The sequence below is a fragment of the Dromiciops gliroides genome, chromosome 1 (genome assembly GCF_019393635.1).
Source record: "Dromiciops gliroides isolate mDroGli1 chromosome 1, mDroGli1.pri, whole genome shotgun sequence".
NCBI lineage: Eukaryota > Metazoa > Chordata > Mammalia > Microbiotheria > Microbiotheriidae > Dromiciops > Dromiciops gliroides.
The window spans coordinates 117,419,464-117,435,170 of record NC_057861.1 but is presented as its reverse complement, the minus strand read 5'-3'; the positions used below and the strand labels follow the sequence as shown (position 1 = coordinate 117,435,170).

The following is a 15,707-nucleotide window of genomic DNA, read 5'->3' as shown; positions in this document are numbered from 1 at the left end:
ATGAGTATAATAAGAGTTTCAGGCACTGTGAGAGAGTAGAAAGCATGCCTTTCAAATTCTGCCTCAGATGGTTTGTGTTTTTTTTAGCTAGGTGACCCTGGGCAAGTCATTTAACTTCTATGTGTCTCAGTTTCCTCATCTATAAAATGGGGTATGTAGCATCTACCACCCAGGGTTGTGGTAAGGATCCAAAGAGATAACAAAGTATTTTGCAAACCCTAAAGTGATATATAAATGCTAGGGCTAATGATGATGAAGATGAATATATAAGTGTGAGAAAATAATTATTAATAATGAATTTCTTGGGGACCCAATTTGAGTTGGCTCTCTCCCTCTCACTTCAGAAAGGTCAGTTCTTGAGAAAGTTCTAATCTCAGAGAGAGCCCAAAAGTACAATAGAAATGGAGATATAGACTCTCTCATTTTAGCAAATTGAGCCAATGGAATCAAGCCACACATATCTGGATTTTGCCTTTGCTCCTCTCTCCTATTAGGCTACAAGGTCATCTGGTAGAGCTCATTTTAATATGGACCACCCCCAAGTCATGCCAACCAATGGAATTGAATGATACTAACCAATTAGCTTTGAGCAGAGGATAGCAAACTGCCTCTATCAAAAGAGGATCACTGAAGACTCCTGGCAGTGGCCATCTTGGAATTCACTCTTGGCTCAGTTAAGCTGTCAGTTGGTGAGCACTCTCCTCTTAGGATAGGGGAGGCTGGTAAGACATATGCTTGCTCGCTCTCTCTCTCTCTCTCTCTCTCTCTCTCTCTCTCTCTCTCTCTCTCTCAGAAATATGGCGCTGAGGCTTTCCTCCTGCTTGTGTTAAATGTCACTTGGTCAATACTTTAATAATAAATACTTACTGCCAAAACAGGTGCAATAGCCATTGTTATATAGCCATTAATATATAAGTAGCAATGTTTTAGAAAAACCCAGCCTATCTCCTCCAATAATTAAAAAAAAAAAAAGACTAAAAGTAGGGAGAGCTGGGTTCAAATCCTGCTTCTGTGGCTTAAAAGTCATGTGAACAGAGGTCATTCATCCCCCCCCCCCCAAGTTTCAGTACTGTCATTCATAAAATAGGCATATTATCTATAGCTTCTGAATTCCAAGGTGGTTCTGTGGATCAAATGGCTAATGATTTTAAAGCATTTTAAAATCATTAAAACCCCACATTATTGTCAGTTATAAAAAGGTAAGTAAGCTTACATTTAAATATAGCACTTTATGATTATAAAGTTCTATATATACATTTTTTCATTTGTCCTTTACAATAATCCCACAAATTTAGGCAGTTAAAAGTCTTATCCCTATCCATTAGTATGGAAACTCCTTCTACCAATGAAGACGGGAACTTTTGTGCCTTAAGATATTGTTTTCATGGACTGCTCAGGCCAAAATTATGTCCCTGTGGTCAAACCTCTGGATACAGGGCTCTCTAAAACAGGTACAGTGGTTTTCAGGAAAACTGCTGCCAGGGCTTGTACTGGAAACCCTTCCCAAGGAGTAGGGCCTGCCAGGGCTGACACTCCATCAGCAGCTTGTGCTCTATGATCTAAAACCTAAGGTAGACAGTGGATACAAATGAGTATGATACAAGGTGGAATATTAAAGGGATAAAGGAGGAATCTGAAGTGCTCCAAAAATTTTGAGAAGACTGTTTTTGACTCAGGCAAATTGATGCCCCTGGCAGAATTCACTTGACACCTTAGTGCACATGCCTTTGACCTGATCCCTCTAGAATCTGAAGTGGTCCATAACTGGAAGAAGAGTATGCTGAGGAGCCTGTTATACACTGCAGGCTCTCTCTTTTCTTCATCTTCCCTTTGTTCATCTATACTGTGTGTCTCTAACTCGTTTGTCATAATCCAAAACCCTGGAAGGTTCCTTTGGGGTCTGACATAAAGGGGAAGGCTGTTAGCAGAGGATTCTGTGGTCACAGAAGCTAACTCTAGCCCAACCCAAGCAACCACTTCCTTTAACCCTGCTTAGAGAATGAGCCCACTGGGTTAGTAGGGAAAGAGGTCAACCAGGCTCCCTAAGGGAGCTATAGTCTATCTAAGAGATGCACCTTAGACTTATTGAAATGCAGGCTGTGCTCTCTGATCTTGAGCTAGAAGAGGGTCAGGCTGGCAAAGCTGGATCACACTGGTAGCCAGGGTCACTGTTTGGTATCATTATTTTATCAGCCAAGAAACAGTGAATATTGTATTGTTACAATAGTTTGCTCAAAAGCTCACAGAATTGTACTGCCAATAAAAGGTAAATGGTGATCCATAACCCCCCAACAGCTACAATTACCTGCGGAAACATCACTGGACACAATGCAATGATGAGGAAAAGCAAAAAGTCAGACATCTACTTCTACTTCCTCTCTTTCCCCAATGTCTCCCATCATCCGCAAAAGCAGCCGTTCCAATTCTGGAAGCTGTATACACTTCCTGATATAAACTTATCCCCTTAATTTGCAGTGCATGAGGACAGTCAAGATACCCTCAGCCAAGACATTAACTTTCAGTCTTTTAGAGGGTCATTGTCTTCTTCTGCTGCTGCTTTTTCTTTTTAAAATGTATTTTATTTCTCATTTGTGGAACAAAACAAGCACTTCCATAACAGAGTATAATAAAAAGATGATTGCACATGAAACTGTAAACCTATTAGGTACATCTATTCTTTTTAAATATGTAATATCATGTATTTTTTTCCCTTTTTTTCTTCTTCCTCCTCTTCTCCTTCCCCTTGCTCTTCTCTTTCTCCTTCTCCCTTTACACCTTCTTCATTTTTTAAAAAAACTGATTTAAAATCAGTTCTATCCTAATCCAGGCTGGAACTTCATGGGTTAACTCATATGCCCAGTCTCACTCAGGTCCTAGCTGGACCAGTTCATGCCTCCTTAGACAATCCAGTGAAACATTGCATATCATTTCAGATTTTTTTTTTAATGTGTTGGCTGGTTTTACAACAACAACAAAATCTTGTTCCTCTTTTTCTTTCTTATGAAAAAACACTATTACAACTAATAACTTTCTGAAAGGGGGATCAGGGACATAGGACAAAATCTAGGCAGTGTAGAAAAAACAAACATTTCTTTAAAAGACAGGTTTTTCTTTCAAGGAGAAGTTTGTATCATTAAAGGACTTTTGCTGTTTCACAAAAAGACAATTCAGTCCTGAGCTCTCATTCTCCTGTTTAATTATGGGCCCTACTGGATTCCTGAAAATCTAGGGAAACAATGTCATAATCATATTCACCTTCCAAGGACTGATCCCTGTGCTCTAAAGACTAATTGCCATTCTTTAGAAAGTCTCCATCTTTGTCCCATATTCACCAATATTGGGGGGGGGGGGCGCAGAAAGCTCACTACAGATTTCCAGTCTCTAACAAGATATCAAGTTACATGCAGCTTAAGTAGGAGAAAACTCTAGACTGATACACACACATACAGGACAAATGTATGTGCGTTTATACATACATGCACGCGCGTGCACACACACACACACACACGACAAATCTTAACATGTTAGCACTGTCAAGGCTAACCACTGACTAGGAAAGAAAGGAAAGAAAAAAAAATAGGGAATGAGAGTCACCACCAAAGAGATCCTTTCAAATTTTAAAAGGATCCTTAACAGTGGGTGAACTTTTGACACAGAGACAGATTCTTAGGTGAATTATTCCCTTGCTTAAGCCTTATTTATACCTGTTTAAAAGGTGTGTATGAGATATTAGCTGCTGCTCTATGATCTTCAGAATGACAAAAACTGTGAATGAACTGAGGTTAATTTTTAAAATTATTATTAATTAGAGCACACACACACAAATCTGACTCATTTTTCATTAGATCTTCAGACAGTTAGGGCTCAGTTTAAGAAACTAGATGCTAAAGCTTCAACAATGAACAATATTATTTGTTATTGAATATTATAATATTGTATATTTATATTTAAATATATATAACTATGTTTACATATAACATGTAGCATATTTCTATATAATATAAAACTATAATATAATTGACAATATTGTTGACAACAATAATAATTACTATTAACATATTGTTTACCATATGCTAGGCACTGTACTAAGCGCTATTAGAATATCCTTCCTTTTTATAGCTTAGGACACTGAGACAAAGATTAAGTATCTTGCCCAAGGTCATATAACTAATAAATATCTGAGGTTGGATTTGAATGTAGATACTCCTAATTGACTCCAGGCTCACTGCTCTATCTACTATATCACCTGGCTACCTCATAATAATAAAGTTAATAGGGGAGAAAATGGTTTTACCAAAATTTAACAGCATATGAGCATTTAGGGATCCTCTTTCTGCTCTGACTAAATTGTAAACGCTTTGAAGGCAAGGATCACAGGTCAGTGAAAAAAAAATTACATAAAATAAGACTCCCTCATTCATTATTCTGTGTACAGGGGCAGGCTGTCTGTGCCTCGGTCTGCTCCCTTTTAACAGGTAAACAGCTTTTACCCAAACATCTCATCACCAATTCTTTACCTCCAAAACTGATATCAAAAAACAAAACAGACTGAAAGGCAAGGATTACTTGTATGAAATTACAGTCATCATAAAACATGGCATCTTCCAATGATATGGGTAGATGACAATAGATAAGAACTTGCTAGTATTGATAGGAATCAGTACTAGCTAATATTGGCCAAATGCCTATTGGAGGATACCAGAAACCTTTTCATTTCTGAGCAGCATAAAACATGGTCAAAAAATGGCATTAGGTACTTATACAGAACATGCTGAGTAAAATGACATTAAGAAAAAAATCATCATCTTATTTGTTTTAAAAATAATTGTTAGGGTCAGCTAGGTGGCGCAGTGGATAGAGCACTGGCCCTGGATTCAGGAGGACCTGAGTTCAAATCCAGACTCAGACACTTAACACTTACTAGCGGTGTGACCCTGGGCAAGTCACTTAACCCCAACTGCCTCACCAAAAAAAACCCAACCAAACAACAACAACAAAAAAACAATTGTTGTTCATTTCAAAGGTCTCCCGCCCCCCTCCTTCAACAATGTCCTAAACAAGTGAGATTACTGCCTTGAGATGGGCAGCTAGGTGGAATGAATGAAAGAGTAAGTCTGGAAGACCTGAGTTCCAATTCTGACACACACTTAACTAGCTGTTTGACCCTGGGCCAGTCACTACTTCATCATTGTCGTCCTCCTCCTCCTCACCATCAACAACAGCAACAATAACAACTAACATTTATATAGCATTTCCTATGGTACTGTGCTAAGTGCTTCACAATTATTTTCTCATTTAATACCTTCCACAACCCTCAGAAGTAGGAATAAATATTATCTCCATTTCACATACAAAGAAACTGAAGTAAACAGGGATTAAGTGGCTTGCCATCGGTCATACATCTAGTAAGTGTTTAGGGCCAAATTTGAACTCGGGACTTCCTGACACCAGGGCCAATATCTACCCACTGTACCCCCAGGCTGCCTCTTAATCTCCCTCAATCTCAGTTTCCTCATTTATAAAATGGGAATAATAATAGCATCTACCTCATAGGGCTGTGAAGTCAAATGAGTTAATAAATTTATGTGCTTTACAAACCTTAAATGTCTGAGGGTTTCTGGGCAGAGATACTTGGAGTGGTTTGCTATTTCCTTCTCCAACTCATTTTACTGATGAGGAAATGAAGGCAAACAAGGTTAAGTGACTTACCCAAGATCATACAACTAGTAAATATCTGAGGCCAGATTTGAACTCAGGAAGATGAGTCTTCCAAACTCCAGGACCAGCACTCTATCCACTATACCACCTAGTTGTCTCCTAAATGTTATATAAATGCTAGCTATCATTATCACCGTCATCATTATTAAATAGCAATTTTGTAGCTACTTATTCCTGTACTCTGATCCCAGAATAAGAGATTTAGTGACAATTAAGATAAGAAGCATTGTTAGCTGCTAATCCCATAATAAGAAGAATACTTGAAAAGGGGCTATTCTGGATGTGGATCATCCCGTTTCATGTGTTCACTAGTCATTTGACTAATGGAGGTTGCAATTGTGCCTAAGGATGAATTAATATAATGTCTCACTGTTGAATCTCAGAGTTGGAAGCACCCCCAGACACCATCTTGTCCAACCTAAACCTTAACATGAATCCCTATTTCAACATTCTTAACAAGTTTAACCAGACTCTAATTAAAGACCTCCAGGCAGGGAGAAGACTACTACCGGAGACACTGCATATTTCACTTTTCAAACAGGTCTAATGCATGATAAATATGAGCAGCTAGGTGGCGCAGTGGAAAGAGTGCCAGGCCCCAATTCAGGACCACCCCAGTTCAAATATGAACTCAGATACTAACTACCTGTGTGACCCTAGGCAAGTCACTTAATCGTGTTTGCCTCCGTTTCCTCATCTATAAAATGAACTGGAGAAGGAAATGACAAACCATTCCAGTGTCTTTGCCAAGAAAACCCCAAATAGGGTCATGAAGATTTGGACACAACTGAAAATGACTAAACAAGAACAAGAAAAATTCATGATAGGAAGCTGAAATCTGCTTCTCTGAATCTCTACTCTTCCTCCTGCAGTAACGTAAGATGAATGCAATCAAAGTTCTCTACTACAGTCTTTCTGATTCCGGTTCTGTCAGTTACTAGTAGTGGCATCTTGGTAAGAAATGAGAACTCCCTGAGCCTCAATTTCTGCATCTGCAAAATGAGAATAATAATACTGTCATTAGCTACCTCATTGTTGTGAGAGAGCAAAAAATTATAAAATTTAAAGTTCTTTCTGAAGATTAGTAATTATTTCTACCCTAAGTGTTAGGATGATTAAATTATATACATGTATACATATATATATATAATTTTAATAAATGTTAAATATACTATATAATCAGATTTTGGAGGGGGATTCGATTTTTGATGTAAAAAAAAGAGAACAAATGCTAATTAAACACCTTAAAAATTTTAAAAATACAAAGGATAGAAGTTCAGAGAAAGAACAATAAGCAAGACAGTGTTAGCACTAATGTACCAGTTTGTAGTTTCATATACAATCCTCTTTTTGTCCTTGTTTGTATATAGAAATGTTCATATTTCATTATGTATATCAAGATCATAATAGAATTAAATCATAAAAAGTTCATAAAAAATTTAGTTCACTAAAAAATTAACATCAGGAGATAAAGAGACAGACAAATAAACAGGCATAGCTTTGGTGTAGGGGGCAGAGCTGACCTAGTAGAAGGGAAGACTTGGATTCAAGAATGGCCTCTAACACACATTGGCTGTATGTACCTAGGCTATTCCATAACCTCTCAGGGCTCTAGGTAATTCTCTGAGGCTAAGTTGCAGGGAAGGTATCCACATGCATTAGTAAAGATAGTTTTCTCATCAGAGAACTTCATATATCAAGGTATTAAGTCCACTCCTTATAAAATATACAATATAGTCATTCCAAAGCAATATACAATAACACATGTTCAAATTTGTGACCCAGCTGTTTGTTTATTTATTTATTTATGTGTTTATGTATTTGTTTGTTTGTTTGTTTATTTATTTTGCGGGGCAATGGGGGTTAAGTGACTTGCCCAGGGTCACACAGCCAGTTAAGTGTCAAGTGTCTGAGGCTGGATTCGAACTCAGATCCTCCTGAATCCAGGGCCGGTGCTTTATCCACTGTGCCACCTAGCTGCCCCCAATCCAGCTGTTTAAAACTCCTAGTAAAGACTTGTTTCGCTCTCTTGTAACTAGCTCAATCTACAAATAAGAACTTTTCCCAATTCAGGATCCAAATGAACCTGTTGCATTATCTATAGAAAAGGGAGCTTGCTAAAGTAAATGGATACTGTAGACATGATTACAAGGAAAGTGTTAACCTACTTAGAGAACCATTTTTCAACTACTAAAATATATTTGCTCTGAAATTATAGTATAAGCAGAAGTAAAAATCACTTAGGCCAATGTACTCTAGTGCTTTCCTTCACCTTAGTAAATAATTTTGTTGAATCTTTGAAAATAATAAAGCCATCATCTAGTAGCTGTGGCTCAGTTTCCTCATTTGTAAGAACAAAAGTCATACATTACCTATATCAAAAGTTATTCACAGGTTCATAAAAGAATAATCAAAACTGAAAGAAACCTCAGAAGTCATATTTTTGTTGTTGCTGTTCAGATGTTTCAGTCATATCAAACTTTGTAGCCATTTTTTGGCTTTTTCTCAGCAGAGAGACTAGAGTGGTTTGCCATTTTCTTCTCCAGCTTATTTTATAGATGAGGAAACAGAAGCAAATAGGGTCAAGTGACTTGCCCAGGGTCATAAAGCTGCTAAATGTCTGAAGCCAGATCTGAACTCAGGAAGAGAAGTCTTCCAGTTTCCAAGCCACTTAGCTGCCCTTCAGAAGTCACCTAGTTCTGCTGAATTTTACAGGTCACGAAATAGGCCCATAGAGAAGGGACTTGGTTAAGGTAAGACAGATAGTTACTGTGAAGATGCACTCCATAAACCCATCTATAAGTGATTCTATAGTTCCTATGCCTCCTTTAAAATCCACTTCAGAAGATCACCATCACTTCTCAAAGGTTATGCATGAGAGCAGGTCCTACCAAGCAGCACCCATAACCAGCAAAGCTAAGTTCTGATACTCTTATTACTAGGACTTGGGCAGTGACTGAAGGTGTCAATTACAGCAATTCACCAAGACTTTCTACTGGGATGAAGGGACACTGCAATCTGCACAGGTACTAGAATAACTACCCAGAGGAAATCAGAAATCAGATTTCTGAAGTATGTGTATATACATGTAATATAGGCTTGTTTTTCCTTGCCCCTCCAGGAGCCTGCTCTCCTATCTATCTGTCACACCCATAGCAGGGACTCAACTAGTATTTCTGGATGTTGGTGATGATAACAATGACATCAGAAACAATTCTGGGAAAACACAGTAAAGAAGCTATGTTTACTTGCTTGAGCTTCCAAAAAAACACCCTGTTACAGGCTGATGTTTCTTCCAGGAAACAATATAGAAAGGATCTAGCCACTGAGGTTATTTCTAATTCTGAAATTCAATTTGATTCTTGTATGATTCAGTCTGAGATCTGTCAGGGGTTCCAACAACCTAAAAACCACAGAGGTGTCTCCCTTACACCCTTTCACTGAAGCAAATTCTTAGGTTTGAATGAATTTATATGGCAAAGTCATAACTTTTCTCATGAAAATCTTTTGTTCAATTTTTACTTCACAAAAGTGTCTCCCTTTGGACCTTATTTTCCACATCTGTAAAATTTTGTTGGTAGCAAAACTTGCAAATAAAGTAGGTGCCCAGTGATTTGAAAATGGTTTAACAAATTACAGAACATGAACCTAATGAAATTTCTATTCTGTGGGATAAGTGATTTAGACATAAAGAATAATGTCATAAGTAAACCAGGGGAGCATAGAAAAATGTACCTGTCAGATCTACGGATAAAGGAAGACTTTATGACCAAACAAGATAGAGGAGATTATGGGAAGCAGAAGAGATGCTTTTGATTACATGAAATTAAAAAAGCTTTTGCACAAACAAAACCAATATAGTCAAAATTAGAAGGAAAACAAGAAATGGGCGGGGGGGGGGGGATTGCAACAAGTTACAAAGACCTTGATAAATGCCTCATTTCTCAAATATGTAGGGGACTGAGTCAAATTTATAAAAATAAGACCTATTCCCCCAGTTGATAAATAGTCAAAGGATATGAATAAGCAGTTTTCAGAAGAAGAAATCAAAGTTAGTGTCACATGAAAAAATGTCCGAAATCACCAATGATTAGAGAAATGCCAATTAAAACAACTCTAAGATACCACCTCACACCTACCAGATTGGCTAACATGACAGAAAAGTAAAGTAACAAATGCTGAATGGCATGTGGAAAAATGGAGACATTGATGCACTGTTAGTGGAGTTGTGAACTAGTCCAACCATTCTCAAGACCAATTTGGAAGTATGCCCAAAGGGCTATCAAACGGTGCATACCTTTTGACCCAGCAATATCACTACTATAACTCTGTATCCCAAAGAGATGAAAGGAAAATGAAAAGGATCTAAATGTACAAAAAATTATACCAGCTTTTATGTGGTGGCAAAGAATTGGAAACTGAGGGGAGGCCCATCAATTGGGGGATATCTGAACAAGCTATATTATATGATTGTGATGTTATACTATTATGCTATAAGAAATGACCAGCAAGGTGGTTTCAGAGAAACCTGAAAAGACTTATATAAACTCATGCAAAGTAAAGTGAGCAGAACCCAGTAAATACTGTATGCAATGACAGGAATATTATAAGGATGATCAACTGTGAAAGACAGCTACCCTGATCAAGAAAGACAATGATCCAAGACATTTTCAACATACCCATGATGAGAAATGCTATCCACCTTCATAGAGAGAACTGTTGAACTCTGAATGCAGACTGAAGCATACCTTAAAATTTTTTCTTTATTTTTATTGTGGTTTTTCAATGTGGCTAATACAGAAATATGTTTGGCATGACCTCATATGTATAACCGAAATCAAATGCTTGCCTTTTCAAGCCAGGGGGAGGGGCAGGAGGGAGGAAGGGAGATAATTTGGAACACAAAAATGATTTTTAAAAGATTGCTAATTTTTTTATGTGCAATTGGGAAATATTTAATAAAATAAAATAATTTTTAAAATAAGTTATCATTCTGTCATAAAATGACAAATATAAGGAATTTAGAGACTCATGGAAATGCTTATATGAACTGCTTTAGTATAAAATAAGCAGAACTAAGAAAAGAATATATACAATGTAAATGGAAAGATCAAAGAGGCAGCTAGGTGGTGCAGCAGATAAAGCACCAGCCCTGGATTCAGGAGGACTTGAGTTCAAATCCGACCTCAGACACTTGATACTCACTAACTGTGTGACCCTGGGAAAGCCACTTAACCCTCAGTGCCCTGAAAAAAAAAAAGAAAAGAAAAGTAAAGAAAAAAAGGGAAAGAGCAAATGCAATTGAACACTGTGTAATTCTGATGACCAAGCTTTGAAGAGATGAGAAAATGAATCTCTCTCCTTTTGCTAGGTGGCACAATGGATGGAGGATTGGGCCTGCAAGTCAGGAAGAGCTGTGTTTAAGTGATGCCTCAGACATTTGCTAGCTGTGTGATGTTGGATAAGGTACCTACTCTCTTGGCCTCAGTTTCCTCAACTATAAAATGAGGGGGTTGGACGTGATGTTCTCCAGGGTCCCTCTCTAAACTTGATCCTAAGGGAAGGGCAGGGGGAAATCTAGTGCTGTGAAACGTTGTAAATACTGTCAGACTTGGGTTATTCATTGGTTGGTTTTGCTGAACTTTTTTTTTTTAATTCTTTTCATGAGAGAAAGCTCACTGGGCATGGGAGAGGAGGAAGGGTATGTCTGGAAATGTATGTGATATAAAACAAAAAGCATCTTTAAAAAAAAAAATGAAAGGGTCGAACCAGATGACCTCAAAGTTCCCTTCAAGCCTTAAATCTATAATTCTATGTTAAAATACATTGGAAGATGACCAAAAAAAAATTCTTTAAAAAATATGTTCTTTAAAAGGGGAAGTTCTAAAAACACTTCAATAGCTATAGTCATATCAAAGGGATGGGTCCCCTTCCAATCCAAAGTAGATCTAACAACCAACCCTGGACTAGAGTAGGGGAGAAAAACCTAAGCAGGAGAATGAAAACGCCCTTGTCAGGAAGAGAGAGCCCCCAGCAGCAATCCTGCATTTCCTCTCTTTTGATCTGGAGGCAAAGCCTCTTTTACAGCCAGTGAATGGCTCCTCTAGTGACAATGGAATAATAATGGAGCTGTTGAAAGTGAAGGGAACAGTATTTTTAAACCCCAGCACTTTATTATCCTCTAAAGAATCTAATTCGACTCCTACTGTTTTAGAAATGGGTGTCCCATAACAGGTCTAAAGTGAAAGGGGGAGGGAGAAAGAGAAAGGTAGTCTCAGGGAAGACAAATCAAACCTGGGCATGATTGCCAGGGGGACCTTTGTTGAAATGCCTTTGAAATGTTTTGTCTTTCTCAATTATCTGCCTCTTTCTAGTAGGCTCAGGAGTCAAAAGTGGGGAGGGGGAGGTAGAAGGAGGAGGGAAGAGAATCTGTTACAGTCAGAAGAATGGCTTAAAGTACCCAGGTTCAGGGTTGTGAACCAAAGGCTCATCCTAAGGCGATGCCCTGCCACCAATCGAAACCACACTGCCTCTCTCAGAGCCTCAGTTCACTCATTTGTAAAATGGGCATAATACCTGTTCTATTTTCGGGGCTTCTGTGAAGTTCAGTTGAACACGTAAAGCTCTTTGCAAACCATAAAGTGTCACAGAAATACCATTTTGTTATTGTTATTATATTACCACGAGGAAGGGATTATTGGGCAGCTGGGGTGGACTGAATCAAGAAGACCTGAGTTTGAACCTGCCTCACACACTTAAGAGTTGTGTGATCCTAGGCAAGTCCCTGAACCTCTCAGTCTCACTTTCCTCAGCTGAAAAATGGGAATAATAATAGGACCTACCTCACAGGGTTTCTGTAAGAATCAACTGAACTAAAAGTAGTGTTTTGCAAACTTTAAAGGGTTATACAAATGCTGCTATCATCACCACAACCACCACCATCATCCCAATTTTACAAATTAAGATATTGAGGCTCAGAGAAGCTCACTAGGGTCCCAAGGCCAAGCAGGGACATAGGCATAGCCTCCTTATTTTTCCCTTTTATAATTCCTCATTTCCTTCAGAACCAGCTCTTATCATATTTTTTATCATAAAAGTAATTTATTATTTTCCAGTTACATGTAGAGACAGTTTTCAACGTTTGTTTTTATAAGATTTCTAGCTTCAAATTTTTCTCCCTCCCTCCCCTCCCTCCCCCAGACAGCCAGCAATCTGATATAGGTTATATATGTACAATCGCATTAAACATATTTCTGCATTAGTCATGCTGTGAAAGAAGAATCAGAGCAAAAAGGGAAAACCTCAAAAAAGTATAAACAGTATGGTTCAATCTGCATCAAGATTCCTCAGTTCTTTTTTTCTGGATTTGGAGAGCATTTTCTATCATGAGTCCTTTGGAACCATCTTGGACCATTATATTGCTGAGAAGAGTCAAGTCTATCACAGTTGATCAACACACAATGGTGTTGATACTGTGTACAATGTTCTCCTGGTTCTGCTCATCTCACTCAGCATCAGTTCATGTAAGTCCTTTCAGGTTTCTCTGAACTACTCCTGCTCATCGTTTCTTACAGCACAATAATATTCAATTACATTCATATACCACAACTTGTTCAGCCATTCCCCAATTGATGGGCATCCCCTCAATTTCCAAGTCCTTGCCACCACAAAAAGACCAGCTATAAATATTTTTGTACATGTGGGTCCTTTTCCCTTTTCTATGATCTCTTCGGGAAAAAGACCTAATAGTGATATTACACAGCTTTATAGCCCTTTGGGAATAGTTCCAAATTGCTCTCCAGAATGGTTGGATCAGTTCACAGCTCCACCAACAATGCCAGTAGTGTTGCAATTTTTCCACAGCTTCTCTTTTGTCATATTCTATAAGAGGTTTTTCCTAGGCTCCTATAGTTGTTGGTGTCATCCATGGGAAAACTACTTTGTATTTATTATGTATATGTTCTAATCTTGTACATAGTACATATGTACATGCTGTTTTTTTCCTGATAGAATATAAGCTCCTTAAGGGAAGGAAGTGCTACACTTCTGTTTTCCTATCCTTGTTTTTGAAAACCTGGGTTCAAGTTCTAACTTTGATACTTACTAGCTGAGTTACCAGGGGCAAGTCAATTAATATCTCAGTGCCCTTCTTTTGAGCTGTTTTTTTTTTTAATTCTGTTTTGCATCCCCTATCATAGTGTCTTAATAATTACTTGTTGATCGACTGATTGGCCTTTTGGGGTTCAACTATTCCACGGAGCATTCCAAATATCATAAGCCTGTTAGTTTTGCCTCTTAATGGTTGAGTGATATTGGGGCAAATCACTTGGCTTCTCTCTTTCTCTGGGTCTCACTTTCTTCAACTAGAAAATGAAGCGGGTGGATCATATGATCATTCCTTTTCTTTTCTGCATTGTCTCTTTTATTCAGTTATTGAGAAACAATTCCATAATTTAGATCTCTAAGAACTGATACACCCAATGACCAACAACTGAATGTTATGTCTCCAAGTACATTTGAATCCCTGTATCCTTTACAATCAACTATGATCATTTACATATTCTGTGATCTTTTAAACTTAATTTAACAAGGATTTCAAATGAAGTCTAAGCTATGACAAGCCTTTTTATCAGGATACAGTGAAAAAAGGAATCAGATTACTTAATTTTATCTATTAATTCAGAAGGTGGTCAGTCTTTGATAAAAATTGGGAGTGAATGTTCACGTGCAGTTATTTTTGATGTATAATCCTATTTTTTTCAAAAGTTCTGCTTACATAGTGATTTTTATAATGGTGAGATTACTCACATGAAGCTTTACACATTCATATATTTTGCATGATATCTGATGTGATCATTTGATCACATCTCTCTTGCAATCTAAAAACAACTGGAATTTTCCATTCCACGTAGGTAGCTATAAAGTTGTCAGGAAGTAATTGCCCATCTTTAAGGAACAGTTCTTTGCCTTCATCAATTAATATGTCCAAATGAGAATTCGGATAAGACTTCACAAGATGAGCAGCATCATGTGCTTCCCATTGACTTTGATCTGATCCCACATATCCACTGAAGTCCTTTTCTTCCAAAGGACAGAGCACTAGATTGCAGATTGGAGAAAATGCTGACACAGATTTGTATTTTCTGGGATTCTTTAAAACACAAATCAGAGTTCCCTGGCCTCCCACAGAATGGTCAAAAATAGAAATCTTCTCTGGGTCAGCTGGAAAATTGGCATTTGTCAGCTAAGGCAGCTCATCTATTATATGAGTACATCCTAATGACTGGTTTTCTAAGGTTCTTCAGTGGCATTCACATAAAAACCGGCACTAGTACCAAAGTTTCAGCTGTCATCTTCTCCTTAAATGTTTGTAGCAACATGGATTGGTGTCTGGTGCAATGACAATGAGGCCATGTTCTGTTGCATCTTGGTAATAACCAGATTTTCTAATAAATTTTTGTTCTATGCAAGTTAAACTGGCAAGCAGTAAAGTACAGGGCATTTCCTAGTCTACTGTGGGTGGTAAGTAAATCCCAAATTTCATTTTGCATTTTATTTCCACACTGTCATATTCATATACTTTCTAAAGCCCCTCAAAGCATTTGTTGCAGGAAATCTGTTACATGGACATAGTTTCTTTGCTACTCAGTTGCTATTGTTTTTCCACTCGAGTTGTATGATCTTCAATCAGTGTAGCCCATGGTAGAGAATGGTCACATGATCTCTTGAGGTCCTATCAACTGCTAATATTCTAAGTCTAAATTTCTTCAGGTTTTGGTCAAAATATTATTACATTTCAGTTTCCACAACTAGTAATTAGAGGCTGCATTCACTTTTCTCAACTAACTCAGCAGAATGGAGAAAAGTCAGAAATTTTAAGATATAAGTGGCCTGAAAGTGACTGGTCTTGGTCATCTTAAAGGAATGTTGATAAATTTAAATGATGTGCCTCATTCCTTACCCCTTAGTCACTTACAAGTGAACCAGGG

General features: G+C 37.8%; 1 protein-coding gene and 1 pseudogene across 1 annotated transcript in view; both read right to left on the bottom strand.

Annotated features, from left to right (window-relative positions):
* Nucleotides 1-15,707, bottom strand: part of EXT1 (exostosin glycosyltransferase 1) — a 362,793-nt gene that overhangs the window by 124,412 nt on the left and 222,674 nt on the right. The window lies entirely within an intron of this gene.
* Nucleotides 14,543-15,349, bottom strand: LOC122736744 (annotated as a pseudogene).